The sequence below is a fragment of the Nicotiana sylvestris genome, chromosome 1 (genome assembly GCF_000393655.2).
Source record: "Nicotiana sylvestris chromosome 1, ASM39365v2, whole genome shotgun sequence".
Taxonomy (NCBI): Eukaryota; Viridiplantae; Streptophyta; class Magnoliopsida; order Solanales; family Solanaceae; genus Nicotiana; species Nicotiana sylvestris.
Window position 1 is genome coordinate 64184256 of NC_091057.1, and position 15388 is coordinate 64199643.

The following is a 15388-nucleotide window of genomic DNA, read 5'->3' on the forward strand; positions in this document are numbered from 1 at the left end:
ACACAGACAAATCCTTGTAAGCCATGCTTCCCTGGTCTCCCATTCCTTGCTTGTTCTTTAAGGTCTGTTCTATGCCTTTCATCCTCTTGGGTTCCCCATCTTTCCCTTTTCTTCCTGTGAACCTTTCATTTTCAATATGAGGCTCATCCCTTGGGCCCTGTTTGTATGAGTAGGGAACCTTGTGGGCAACCTTTGAGGGGTAATATTGGGCATCATGAGCTTGGAGATAAGCAGGTGGATCTGGAGAGTATGGAGGATCATCTGGCATTGTGTCCGGAGTTTGGGTAAGGGCAGCATCTAGGAAGCTAGGTGGCGGCGGGGGTGGCGCCTTCCCAGTCATCCAAGCCTAATAAATGTCAACCATGTGTTGTTTTAACATCTTTACCTCTTCAACCAACCCATTGTCCTGTTCAACCAACTGTTTTCGAGCGCTGGTATCAACCAACTCAGTTCTGTTGTTGTCTGTCATTGCCTTTGACTTTATGTTGTAGAGAAGAGTTACCACTGTAAAACCACAAACCAACCACCCTTCTTTTATGAATATAACAAAATGAAGACATCATGTTAGCATTAGAGCATTTAACATAAGATAATCTCACTTTATGTGCAATGCACCTAGCCGCAGTTATCTGTTCTAAAATGACTTCGAGGATACAAAGGTCAGTTGGCATCATCCCAATTTGTTTATTTCAACCTCTCTTTTCTTTGCTTTTCTAGAATTTGTTGGCTTGCCCATTTTCCTTCATTTCTCTTTTTTTAAACATCACCCTTTCTTTCTCTCATATCTCACATCCCGCAATTCTACCTCTTTTTTTCTCTTTTTTTCCTTTTTTTAATAAAACAAATGATTTGATCGAACTCTATATAGGTTACCTACGTATCATGACCCCACATGAATCAGATCTTTGCGTAGTTCTGGCAAAGAGAATAAAGGAAACAAACTAACATTCTCTTTTTTTTTCTTTTTTTTTTTACCTTAATGACTAATCCGATGACAAAAGAGAAATAAAAGAAGCAAAATCCTTTTTTTTGAATTTTCTAGACTTAATGTTCTATAACCTATTCTAAACTCAAGCTTAACGGATTTCTTTCTTTTTCTTTTCTTTTTGGAAACAAATACTGTATTGAGGAAAAATCGTAGAAAAGAAAGATATATTTTTTTTGACTCCTTTTTTTCTGAATTTTCATTTGATATCCCTGAAGAAAAACTTCGTAACGAGAAATGAAAAAGATAAACACTGTTTTTTGGATTTCAATTTTTAATTACCTAAAAGAGATATTTTAAAAATAAACAGAAGATAAGGTATATTATTTCTTCTATGTACGATGTCCTAATGTTCTTGTAAAAAAATAAAAAATAAAATTTTCTATTTTTCATTAATTCCCCAAAGAAGAACCTCAAAAGAAAATCTTTTTTTGGATTTTTGGAATTAATACCTTAAAGAAAACTTTTTAAAGAGGTACTAAAAGAAAATTCTCTTCTTTTTTGGATTTTTAGTCTTAATATACTAAGGGAAATATAAAAATAATTATTTTAAGTTCTAGGTATTAATTGTCTAAAGGAAAAGCCACCTCAACTGATTTTTTTTTCAATTTCTAGGAGTAGTGTTTTTAGAGAAAATTCTAACGGAAATATAAAAACGCAAAATATATTTTTTGGATTTTGATTCATAATACATTTTCAAAGACAAAAAGGGAAATAATAACAAAATACTGACAAACTTAACTAGACTATGACAGACTCAAGAAAATCAACTAAATGACTGAATACTACTATACAAGACTAGAAAGTAAAACATGAACAATAGACTCAAAAATATAAAATGGCTCCTCGAGCAGCTCCTGATCCTAGGGTATCTGCCATGCTCAAACTCTGGTAAGTAAATCCCCACCTATATAAGAAAACTTAAACCAACACTATGTGAGACAATAACATTCCCTACTAGACACATGCAAGACCTGATTTAGGCTATTTTTGCAAAATGGCTTATTTGGCCAAAAGATGGCTAGAAGTGCAAAATTTGGCTAAGACCCCGCAAAGCCAAGAACCTAAGATTTACTAGGAAGACCGGACCCTCTGTGGGTTGCTTGTGTATCACGCCCCGAAAAACGAGAATCAAATATGTGTAGTTTGAGCAGATTGGATACGGGCGAGAATTAAAAAAATAACTAATTTAGAGAAAACATATTTTTTGTCTTTTAAAAAATGATGAGACATGTAACTTTTTTTTGGATTTTTATTCTTTTTGTTTTATTTTCTGATTTACGAAAAATGATGAAAAAGTGCAAAATCTCTTTTTTGAATTTTCAAGCTCTTTTTTTTAGCAAGAATGTGACAGAAAACATAATTGGGCCCCACTCGCTTTATCTTCACACTTCAACCTCTTTTTCTTTTTCTTTTTCATTTTCCCTCAACTGTCATTGGTCCGCCAAATGACCCTTTTACCCTTGAAGAAATGCAACATGTAGCACATAAGATGTATCAGGATGGTCTGTTATTTTGGGTACACCTGTCCTAGACGGATCCAACCCCTGTGTTGAGTCCCCTAAGTCAAGTGCACATGATGCAAACAAGCGTTCCTACTAGGGATACGGCATGAAGCTGAGTATTTCTAGGTTCAAAACCTGGGCATTTGTTCTAGACTTGTGTACCCGAACGGACAGCTCGAGCCGAGGGGGGGGGCAGCGTATCGGGAATACAGAAGCTTCACCAGCTTTGCAACTTGTCCGAACCTCATTCTAAATTTGGGATATGACTCTACCAGAAAAGAAGTCACGCGAAGTGCACACTTCTTCATGATTTAGAAGACTCAAAGATAAGAGGCATTTCGCAACAGTTTATATACAGTTCACAGAATATCAAAGCGGTAAAAGCAATCAATTAGCACATTAGGCCCAAATCATGTAACAAAATCAGATAATGGATAAAGCCAACTATAACAATTATTCTAGGCCCGAATTCTTGAACCCTGAACCAGAGATTCTGGGTTCTTTGTCCCCACCAGAGTCGCCAGAGCTGTCACACCTCCTTTTTACACACCCAAAGGTAGTATAAGGGAGTTCTTCCAATTTAAGTGACATTATTCGAAATAGGATTAATTATTCATTTTTTGTTAAGAGTCTCCACTTGAGATGGTTTGTTTTCTGGTGTTCCAAGTCACCGGTTTATTTTTAAATCCCAAATCGAGGAAGATTTCGACTTTCCTTTTGAAGTCTGCGAACCAGAAATTCTGAGTAAGGAATTCTATTAACCCGAGGGAAGGTGTTAGGCACCCCCGGATCCCGTGGTTCTAGCACGGTCGCTTAAACTATCATAATTGGCCTATTATCTGATTTTAAAACATGTTTTAGCCTACAGTATAATTTTAAATTATTAACCACTTTTAATTAATTTTTAGAAAGATTCAACGTTATCTAAACCACGTCTTTGAACCACGCTACATGAAATGCACCTGTGGTCCACGACACTTTTTATTTAACGTTGTTGAGATTTGGATTTGGGTCACATGAAATGCACACCTGAGTTTAAGGAAATTAATTTAAATAGTGCGCCTAAAGCAATTATGCACTTTCATGTTTGCGAGGGCCGTGGATGATTTAATTTATTTATGGCACACCTCAAACCTTTTGCTTTAAGTGTTAGTTCCTGAATCTAATCTTATGAGGGCCATGGATTGTAAATTGTGTTTGGAATGGCACGCCTCAAATTATTTCAAAGGGTTTTATTATTCGAAGTTGTTATAATCGGATCACATGAAATGCACCCCCGAATTTTGGAATTAGGCATCGTAGCTATGTTACGGGAACCGTACCCATAGTCACAATGGTTTATTAATCGCGCCTAAAGCAAGCTACGATGTTCATGAATTAATTCTTAAACTATTTTTTTTGAGATTATTGTGGGTCCATTAATTATGGACAAGATTTGTGGGGAACAATTTTAGCACAATCCTAACTGAAACTATTATCGTAAAGTACAAGAAAATTATAATCTTATTAATTTTATTTATAATCGTATGGAATTGCTCAAGCATTTAAGAACAGGATATGAAACCAAATTTCTAGCATAAGCATCAAAACATGATAAGAAAAGATCACTCTATTTAAACTGGAATGGATCGAACCTATCCAAACAAATCTACTCACATTTTAAAAATATATACTCCATTCAAACACAGTTACATAAGCAGTATCAATACCAGTTCATGGTTCACTTGATCTAAACTCCAGGAATGAAATTGTTATGCTAACAAGTCACTAACGATCATTTCCTTTGTGATAACAAATTGTTAAGAACATTTAGCTTAGCATCACACATCTTAAAAATAATTAGTCCCACTTATACATTTATTGCTCTTTACTTGACCGTTTTCCTACATAACCTGATGCGAGCTCTTCATTAAACAATTCCAGATCTATTTTCTCATTATTCCATGAACGATCTTAATTATCAAACAAATCAGCAGGCATCAGAAGCATCTTATTAAAACTCAATTTAGAACTACTGGATAATTTTCGTGATAGCAGTAACCTCAAACGACAGGTTACACGACTTTAACCCATCAACAATTGAGTCATCTTATTTAAACAGAGTTATCACAAGGCCAAGACAAGCAGACAAATCGAAACCAACAGGCTAACAAATGCAACTACGATTTCATTACAAAAAAAACAAATTCGAACTTATAGGTCTAGTTAAATACCTGACTGTGCAGGAATTAACTTGGAAAACCAAATAAAGGTTGGAAAAAGTCATTGAAGCTCAACAGAAGCATAATCAGCAGAGAATAACGGCAATCCATAACAAATTTGATCCTCGGCATCTTTGTCACCCATGGAAGAAGATCGAAATTTTGAAACTCTAACTTGTTGAACCTTTTGTATTTCCTAGAATTCCCAAAGCTTTCAGATCTTGATTTTAAATTCTCCGAAATTGAATTCTGTTCTTTTTAGTTCTTTTTGTGTGTTTGATTTTGTGAGGGGAGCTAAAAATCTGAGAGGAGGCTGCTCATTTTTTGTGGTTGTTTGAAATTTTTTCAGTTGCAATTTGAAGCATGATTTTTGGGGTGTTTCGAAGAAGAAAAATGGAAAAAAATGGAGATGAAGCAACCGAATTCCAGATGTGCCGTTCATCGTGAAAGAGAAAAAAATGGTTTGTTTATTCTCAGATGTGTGTGTATTGAAGAAGCTGAAGAACGCGAAAAGGGGGAAGATCTTTTTAGGTCCGCCGTTTTATTTTGGAGTTGGAGTCTAGGTCTAGGAATTGGAAACTTATGGTAGGGTTTCTATAATTGGGTATTTTATATGGAAGTGGGAAAGGATAATGGCCATTGGATTAGAAGAAAATAGAAGGCTAGGATTAAATCTTGCACTTAGATGGGCTAATAGGTAATTGGGTTGGACCATATTTTTTTTTGTGTTTCAATTTTGGGCTAAAAAGACTCCAAAAATTATTAATTAAAACCATAGCTAAATTCCCTTAATATGAGATAACTATACTACATGATGCAAAAAATAAATTCTAATTAATTAAACTATACTATATTAAAATATTAAACTATTACATATTTTTTTTTCAAGATTATATAAAGAAAAAATTAAGGTACTATTTTTGTATTTATTTTTTATATTTTTTTTAAGAATTATGAAAGATACATACTAAAGTATTTTTTGTAATTTTCATTTTTATGACGAAAATAAAGTAAAGAAGTCAAAAAAAGTTGAAATAGCTATATTAGGTCTAATTTAAATATTTACGTGCTAAAATATGAAAAATCTTGGGGAGGGTCAAAAATCACATGTCTACTGTCACCACACTCAAATCAAGCTTTGGGATGACGTGGTGGTTGTGACTGGCTGAGGCCAGGTCTGTTGGACTGACCTCTGAAAGCACCCCGCGCAGGAAGCGCGCTAGAAACCGGAGGTGCATAATAAGGCTCCTGAGATCTAGAAGGAGTTGGAGCACTGCTAGCTACTGGAAGAGCTGAATGAACCGGGCGACTCATATAACCCTTACCATGACGACCTACAGCTAGGGTACATGCAGTAGAATAATGGCCCGACTCTCGAGACCTCTTGGTCTCCCTCTCCTATCTCTCCCTAGCATGCATACCCTCAATCCTCCTAGCAATCCTCACCACCTGCTGATAATAAATATCCATCTCCAACTCACGAGCCTTGCTAGATCTGTTGTTGGGAATAAGGCCCTCAATAAATCGGCGAACCTTCTCACGGACAGTACAAACCAAGGCTGGTGCATGTTTAGACAAACTGGTGTAATGGACAGCATACTCTGAAACAGTCATAGCACCCTGGCACAAATGCACGAACTCTGCGCGCCATGCGTCCCTGAGGCTCTGGGGAACATACTCCCTCAGGAACAGATCTGAAAACTGAGCCTAAGTTAGTGAAGTAGCCTCATCTGGACTGTCTAACTCATAGGTGCGCCACCACTCATAGGCGGCTCCTCAAAGCTGGAAGGTAGTTAAAGAAACCCCACTCGATCCTTAGAAACCCATAGTACGGAGAATGCGGTAACACTCATCAAGAAATCCCAGAGCATCCTCCGATGCTAAATCACTGAATACAGGAGGCTTGTACTTCTTGAACCTCTCAAGCCTCAGCTGCTCATCCTCGGAAGCTGCTGCCCTATCCTCGGGATGAACTGGCACTGCAGGCGACATAGGAATAATCTCAGGGACCTTCTCAACATGCACTCACTGCTCAGGAGTGTGGGCGGAGGGAGTCTATGCTCCTCCCCCGGCCTAGGATGTGATTGCAGCAAGGGGAAGCAACCCTGCCTGAGCCAAAGTGGTGTACATGCTCATGAACTGTGTCAGAGTCTCTTGAAGGGCTGGAGTAGTAGTAGCAGTAGGCATGTCAGGTGCCTGGACTCCGGCTGGATCCACTGGTGGTACCTCGGCGGTAGCTCGTGCAGGTGCTATGGCTGCACCACGTGCGCGTCCTCGGCCTCTACCCCGTCCCTAGCCTCTAACGGCTACAGTAGGGGGTGCGGGTCCCTGATCATCTCGAGTAGCACGTGTCCTCACCAACTGTGAGAGAATATAAGATAGAAGTTTAGAATTGTGATGTCAAAATATCGCACGACAAGGAAATCAATTGAAGTGGAAATTTTCCTAACAGTTATATAGCCTCTCGTCGATAAGTACAAACGTATCTGTACCGATCAGCGAGACTCTAAGAAACCGTCCTATATTCCGTGACTCCTATGAACCTAGACCTCTGATACCAACTTGTCACGACCCCAGTTCGCCCTCCGTGAACCGTCGTGATGGCACCTAGTCTCTCCAACTAGGTAAGCCTAACAAGCGCGGAAAATAAATAGAAAACTTGCAAAAAATGTAGATAAAAGCCAAGATAACCAAAGAAAAACGATATATAAAATGATGCTCGGCATATACATCTCAATATCTCAATAATCCTACAACACTATCCCAAAACCCAAAAACTCACGGGAATACAAGCTAGAAGAAATACAGTAAAGTGCTCTAATCTCCAGAATGTCTACATCAACAGTAAGATAGAAAGGCTAACACTACAGGATAGAACAAAAATAGAGACTTCTTGGTCTGCGGACGCGGCAGATGTACTTCTAAGTCTCCGAAAGATCTCCCTGCCTCAAGGGTGATAAGCCTAGGTAGAGGTACCTGGATCTGCACATGAAAAACATGCGCAGAAAGGGCATGAGTACACCACAACGGTACACAGTAAGTGCCAAGCCTAACCTCGGTCGGGTAGTGACGAGGAAGGTCAGAGCCCTACTGAGATAAATAATAATAAAAATGACAGGTTAAGATAATCAGTATAATTGAGAATCTACTGTAAGAGTATATATAGGATGATAAGAGTACAATAACGAAAACATAAATAAAGGTAAAACACAAGGAAACACCGCTCACAACAAGGATGATAACCGGGGATCTCTTGGTATCCCGAGGATCTATTGGTATCCTCAGTATATGCCAGGGATCTCTTGGTATCCCGCACCTCATACCAGATCATAAACACATGCAGTGGATCTTCCGGGATGCCATCCTGTAGTCCCAAATTAATACACACAGCAGCAGCTTATGAATATTAAAATAAATGCTAAGTTCATAATAAGTAAACAGTTAATTCTAGCCTAACATGCTTCACGTAATGCAATTAAGGCAGTTTAAGCAAATAGACAATTAAATCAACTAAGCATGTTTTTCTAAACTAACACAGGCTAAGTTTGCAAGTAGAATAAAAACAGGTAAGAAAGGAACTCAGTGTGAATACTTAAAGTAAAACTGGATTTTTCAACCATTAGCTCAAGTACGCACTCGTCACCTCACGTACAAGGCATTTCAATTATCAAATATCATATCCTAAGGGGAAGGTCCCCCACACAAGGTTAGACAAGCCACTTACCTCGAACCAGCTCAAAGATCACCTCGAAACCATGCTTTTGCCACGAGTATCCGACTCCAAATGGCCCAAATCTATTCAATTCAATTGCATATTGTAAATAACACCTCAAGTAACTGATTCTATAATTAAATTCTAAGCTAATACGCAAAATTACGTAAAATAACCAAAACGCCCCTCGGAACCACCTCTCAAAATCGGGTAAAATTTATATTTTCAAAATCCTCTCACTCTCACGAGTCTAACCATATTAAAATTATCCCAATCCAATGTCAAATACCCAATCAAAACCCCATCTCTTGGTCTAAGAACTTTTTCCCCAATTTCTACCAAAATTCCGAAATTAAAGGATAGATTCAAGTGTAGATTCATGATCTACAATCATGATCTTCCGAGCTCCCAAGTTCAAAATATGAATTATGGTCTAAACCCTTGGTTTTGGGTTTTTAAATTCTGCCAGGAGATTTCCTTAATCGCAATCGCGTAAGGCCAGTCGCGATCGCAAAGAGCAAAAATTCACTCACCTTAGATTACTCTATGTGAACGCAGAACCCCGTCCGCGAACGAGATGCTCTAAATCCCTCAACCTACGCGAACGCGGTTGACTCCACACGACCGTGTAGAGAAATTATTGACCAAACCTCTGCTGCCTTATTTCTTCTTCGCGAATGCGGCCTAGCCCACGCATTCACGATTCAACCTTCCTCATATCTACGAGTTCGCATCCCCTTTCACACGAACGGGAAGGGCAAAGTTCCCTCAGCCTCGCCTAAGACTTCGCGATCGGGATACTCTCCAAGCGATCGCGATGAAGAAAAGTCTGCAACAGCTAAACCTGCAATTCTGTAACTTTTTAACAACTCAAAATGATCCGTTGAGCATCCGAAACACACCCGAGGCCCCCGAGACCTCAACCAAAACTGCCAACCAATCCTAAAACATCATTCAAGCTTGTTCCAACCCTTGCAGTGCTTCAAACAACATCAAAACACCTACTTTTCATCGAATTCAAGCTTAAAAATTTTCAAAAACTCTAAAAAAACATTTTTGATCAAAAACGTTTACCAACCCTCGTCTGAATGACCTGAAACTTTTCACGCACATCCCGAATGACATAATGGAACTACTGCAAATCTTGTAATTCCATTCCAGACCTCGGATCAAAATCTCACTATCGAACCGGAAACTTCAAAAATTTCAACTTTCGGCATTTCAAGCATAAATTAGCTACGAACCTCCAAAACACAATCCGAACACGCTCCTAACCCCGAAATCACCAAACGAAGCTAATAGAACCATCAGATTTCCATTCTGAGGTCGTCTTCACACTGTTCTGACTACGGTCAACTTTCTAATACTTAAGCTCTCATAGGGACTAAGTGTCCGAAAAACTCTCCGAAACTCAAAATCGAACATCCCGGCAAATCAAATTAGTAGAATTAAACTCGGGCAAAGCAGTTAATAGGGGATCGGGCCGTTAATTCTTAAGACGACCGTCCGGGTCGTCACAACACAGCAGTGACACACTGGCTAAACGGACTTAATAGAGTCAAAATTGTTCAAATTAGGCATAATCATATTTCAGAACTGGTAATATTAGGCAATATTTAATGATAAGAGGTACAACAAGTGCAAAATTAATCAAAGTTGCACACAAAAGTAGCCCAAAACACATTAAGCCATGAATTTAAGAAATGAGAATACATGCAAATTAGAGACACATAAAAAAATGAAATTGCAAAAGTCAAGTGACTTACCAGTTAAATGGACAATAAGAAAGAACAAAAATTCCACAAGAACCCCGAATCTTAATGCGTCAAAGTTTCCAAGAGCTTCAAAGGAACCCCGGGCAATGCTCGCACCAAGAAAAGTTTGAATAATAGAATCCTCGTGGCCTTGGCTTTCAACCGGCCAAGAAATAAAGAACATAACTAAAGAAGGGAATAACAAAATAATAGCTTCAATTTTTTTTGTGAAAATCTAGCGATTAAGGTCTATCTCAAAGGGGAATGGGGAAGGGTTTATATAATGACAGAAGTTGAACGAGTAAACAAGGAAAAACTGTAAAATAAAACCTAGAATAAGGAAAGAATGCATGAAAAATTGATTCAGAATCAATTTAGGAGAGAAATCGGGTAAACCCTAACTCAAGAGGGAGAACACAAATCGACAGAGATCTCACTGAATCGGACTCACATGGCATGGTACTGAGTGTATATAGATGAAATAATGCTCAAAATCAAAGGTTCCAGCCACTTTAGTGCAATCTCAGAAGATCTCACTTGCCAAACTTAGGCAAGCACCTAAGTAAACCCACAAATGGACGATCAGTAGTGAGAGGAGACCAATAAAGTAAGTGAATCAATGATTGATTCCCTTTTAGAGCCGGATTTGGAGAGGTTGAGTGATACAATTGCTAGGGTTTCTCAGAGAAAAAGATAGAGTTTAAAAAATTTAGGGGTGGCGGGTTAAGATAAAATGATAAGGTTTGGGTGGATTTGGTTAATTAAAGAAAAAGAGTGAACGAGGGTCGTTGATCTTGGGAGATCAACGGCTGGGATTCAAAAACGAATGGGGCAGGTCATAAAAACGGGTACCGATCGGGTATTATACAAGGGTCGCCTGATTTGGGCTTGGGGTCTATTGGGCTAAGGATATTGGGCTAATTTGGTCCAAAAATTAGTTTAAAGCTAGGCTATCATTTAAATACATAAAAATAATTTACAAAAATGCTTGATAAATAAATAAAAATATTATTTATACACTGAAATGCTTAAAATGATAACTTAATATTATAAAAATATAAAATGCTATTTTGACGCAAATTACATAAATAAAAAGCATTTTATATGAGTACAGACTATTACTGCAAAATTGTGCAAATAACTTTTAAAATGCTAATATAATTATATGAAATTAAGTAAAAAATTTGAAACATATATTATAGGTGCAAATAATAATTTTAGGTAACTAAGTCATCACAAAAATAATTTGAAGGAGTAATTAAAAATTATTCAAGTAATTTAAATGCATGAAAATTAATTTAAAAGCTCTAAAAATGATGGAAAATTATTATATAAAAAATTCTCGTATAGGTTTGTAAGCCAAATAATGATGCAAAGAATGATGTTTAGAAAGTATATATACTATTTGAAAAAAATATGAGGGCAAAATTGGGTATCAACAGCTGTGAACACTGCATGCTACATCATAAATAGGTGCAGGACTAGACCTCTTGTGGAGAAAATTCCATATGAGTTAATTAAAGGTAGAAAGCCAAACATATCCCACCTAAGAGAATTTGGATGCAAGTGATTTGTGCACAATAATGGAAAAGACTGTCTAGGTAAGTTTGATACCAAAAACGATGAGGGAGTATTATTGAGATATTCTTCACATAGTAAAACTTATAAGATTTATTACAAAATAACTATGTGTGTAAAAGAAAGCGTACATGTGGTTTTTGATGAAACTAACATTCTTTCCGAGAGGCAGGAACATGATAATGAAGAAATTAGACTAGTAAGAAACTCAAATGAAATAACAACCTAGACTGAAAATGAACTAGAGGAAGGAACAGGTGATGGAACACGTCCTTCCACCCAGGGCAACCCGATAGATGGAACTAATTAGAGAGGAATTGATCCTCAAACCTCGAGGGAACCTATTCCTCAGCAATTAAACGTTGAAGGAATATCTAAGGAAACCAGCTTGTTGTGAAACTTTACATAAATCAAAGGTCTCATCTCATTGGGAACATAATCCGATCCAATTTCTGGAATCAAAACCAGATCTTCTTTGAAGAACCCTTTTGATTTTGATCTTTTTTATCTCTTATTGAACCTAAAAATGTTACTGACGCTTTGCAGGTTGCAGACTGGGTGAACACAATGCAACATGAACTCAACCAATTGGACAGAAGTCAAGTTTTGCATTTGGTACCAAGACCTAAGGACATATTAGTAATTGGTACTAACTTGGTCTTTAGAAACAAACTTGATGAAGATGGAACAGTTACAAGGAACAAGGCAAGATTGGTGGTTCAAGGATATAGTCAAGGAGATGGCACAGACTATGATAAGACTTTTTCTCCAGTTGCAAGATTGGAAGCAATTAGACTCATTATACCCTTTGCTGTTTATACGGAATTCACTCTCCATCAGATAAATGGCAAGAGTGTCGTCCTCAACGGCTATTTAAAGGAAAAAGTTTTTGTCAATCAACATCCTGGCTTTGAAAGCAAGGAATGTCCGAATCAGGTGTAAAAGCTTGAAAAGGCACTTTATGGGCTTAAGTAGGCTCCAAGAGCATAGTACGAAAGATTGTCTAAATTCTTGCTTGAGCATGGCTACAAGAGAGGTAAAATTAATGTCACGACCCTAAACCCGGACCCGGTCGTGACGGTGCCTCTCGTGAAGACAAGTCTAGCCGACACTTCCCATTTTCCAATTATTAACAGTTAAGCATTAAGAAACAGTCTAAACATGAACAAATAACCCAAAGTTTAAGCAAATGATAGTATAATATGCGGAATACAGCCCAAACACAGCCCAGTACCGGGGTGTCACTTGTCACGAGCATCTAATAACACAGAATACTCCAAAGCAACTACAGAGTTCAATATAGAAAACTAAAAACAGGAAGGAATAAGATAAGGAAGAGCTCCGGGCTACGAACGCCAATAACTACCTAGAGACTCCTCGGATCCGCCAGAGCCGGAAATGTTCAGCACTCGGGAGCAAGACCAGCTACGCCTGAATCTGCACACAGGGTGTAGGGAGTAAAGTGAATACTCCAACTCAGTGAGTAACAAATGTAAATAAAGACTGAAAGCAATAAATCACGTAAGGCACAAAGCATACTATAATGAAGCAGTAAAACCATTCAAAAACAGTAAATCAGTGAAAACCATTCAAAAATAGTAACTCATAGGTAATTTCATGATAAGACCTTTTCCAACTATTAAGCAGGTAATTGAAAGGAAAATAAGGAAAATAAACACATAAGGTTTGCCCATCGGGCACAATATCAACAAACCGCCCCTCGGGCAACATCTTAGAACAATACCTGCTCCTCGGGCTCGATCTCACATCACAATGGGTATCCACTTTTACTAGGGGTGTGCGGACTCCTGGAGGGGCCCTTACGGCCCAAGCGCAATATCAAGCCATCTCGTGGCGTCATCACTAGGCTCTCGGCCTCATATCAATCAAGTCACCTTGTGGCGTACATATCTTAGGCCCTCGGCCTCACAGTCAATATCAAATATTTCCTCACAACATAGGCCCTCGGCCTTACTCAGTCAAAATCCTCACAAGCCACTCGGGCAATAGTAAAACAGCGATTCTCAGCCCAATTATCATTTAAAAAGATCATTTATGTATTAAAACTGAGTAAACATGGCTGAGTATGAAAATAATGGAAAATAACATGATTGAGTTCAAGTATAAAGTCAAAGCAGTGAGGAAATGTCAATAAAAATCCCCGAACGGTTCAAATATTGGCACGGATCCCAAATATGACATTTAGCCCAAATAATGATGATAGCAAATAGATTTTAATTAAATACGCGGTAAAATAGTTAATGACGGACTAAGTCACAATCCCCAACTGTGCACGACCTCATGCTCGTCATCAAGCATGTACGTCACCTCAATATAGTACTACGATGTGCAATCCGGGGTTTCAAACTCTCAGAACATCATTTACAATCATTACTCACCTCGAACCGGTCAAACTCTAACCCGGATGCCTTTACCCCTTGAATCGGCCTCCACTCGTGTCGAATCTAACCAAAATCAGAACGAGGACGTCAAATATGCTAAGGGAACAAAGCCCAAGCGAAAACAATCAAAATACAATACAAATCCAGAAATTACCAAAACCCGACCCCCGGGCCCACGTCTTGAAATTCGATAATTTTTACATCAATAGATTCCTTATCTCCCCACGAGTTCATACATATCAAAAGTTCGGAAATCCGACTTCAAATTTCCTTCAAAGCCTCAATCAAAGGTCTAAGTTTCCATGTCCTAGTTCTTCAATTTTTGGCTTAATTTCCATGATTATTTAGGTGGAATTCACATTGGAATCAAGTTTTAAGTCCAAGAATCTTACCTCCAAGTGATTCCACTTGAATCCCTCTTAAATCCCCTTCAAAAAGCTCAAAAAACGACCAACAATGGAAGAAATAAACCCCACATTCGCGGACAAGACGACCTTTTAAATCTTCTGCCCAGGCCTAAATTCCTTCATCGCGAAAGCGGTCAAAGCCTCACGTTCGCGAAGCACAAAATAACTTTGACCAATTTTTCCTCTTTCGCGATCGCGACATCCCCATCGCGAATGCGATGCTTTTCTCAGACCAACCTTCGTGATCGCGTTCCGCCTCTTGCGAACGCGATGAATAAAATCCACTGAATCTTAGCCGCCCATTTTCCTCTATGCGAACGTGACACCATCCCCGCGATCGCGATGCACAACCTCTCAGCCCTTCGCGAACGTGGAGCCTTCCTCGCGAACGCGAAGGATTTAATTCCACCTTCCACAAATGACACTTCGTGAACGTGAGGGTCAACTCGCGAACGCGAAGAACAAAATATCTACAATAATTGAAACCAAAATCTGCAATTTTTCTTAACTTAAAATGATCCGTTCAACCCTTCGAAACTCACCCGAGGGCCCCTGGTTGACAACCAAAAGCACCAACATATCCTAAAATCTTATTCAAACTTGTTCCAACCTTCAGAACGCTCAAAACAACATCAAAACACTAAATTCGCATCGAATTCTAGTCTAGGAATTCCAAAACCTTCAAAATTACACTTTTGATCAAAAACTCAACCAAGCCACGTCCAAATGACATGAAAGTTTTTCACACACATCCCAAATGATACAACAGAACTACTACAACTCTCGGAATTCCATTCCGACCCCTATATCAAAATCTCGCCTATCAACCGGAAATCGCCAAAAA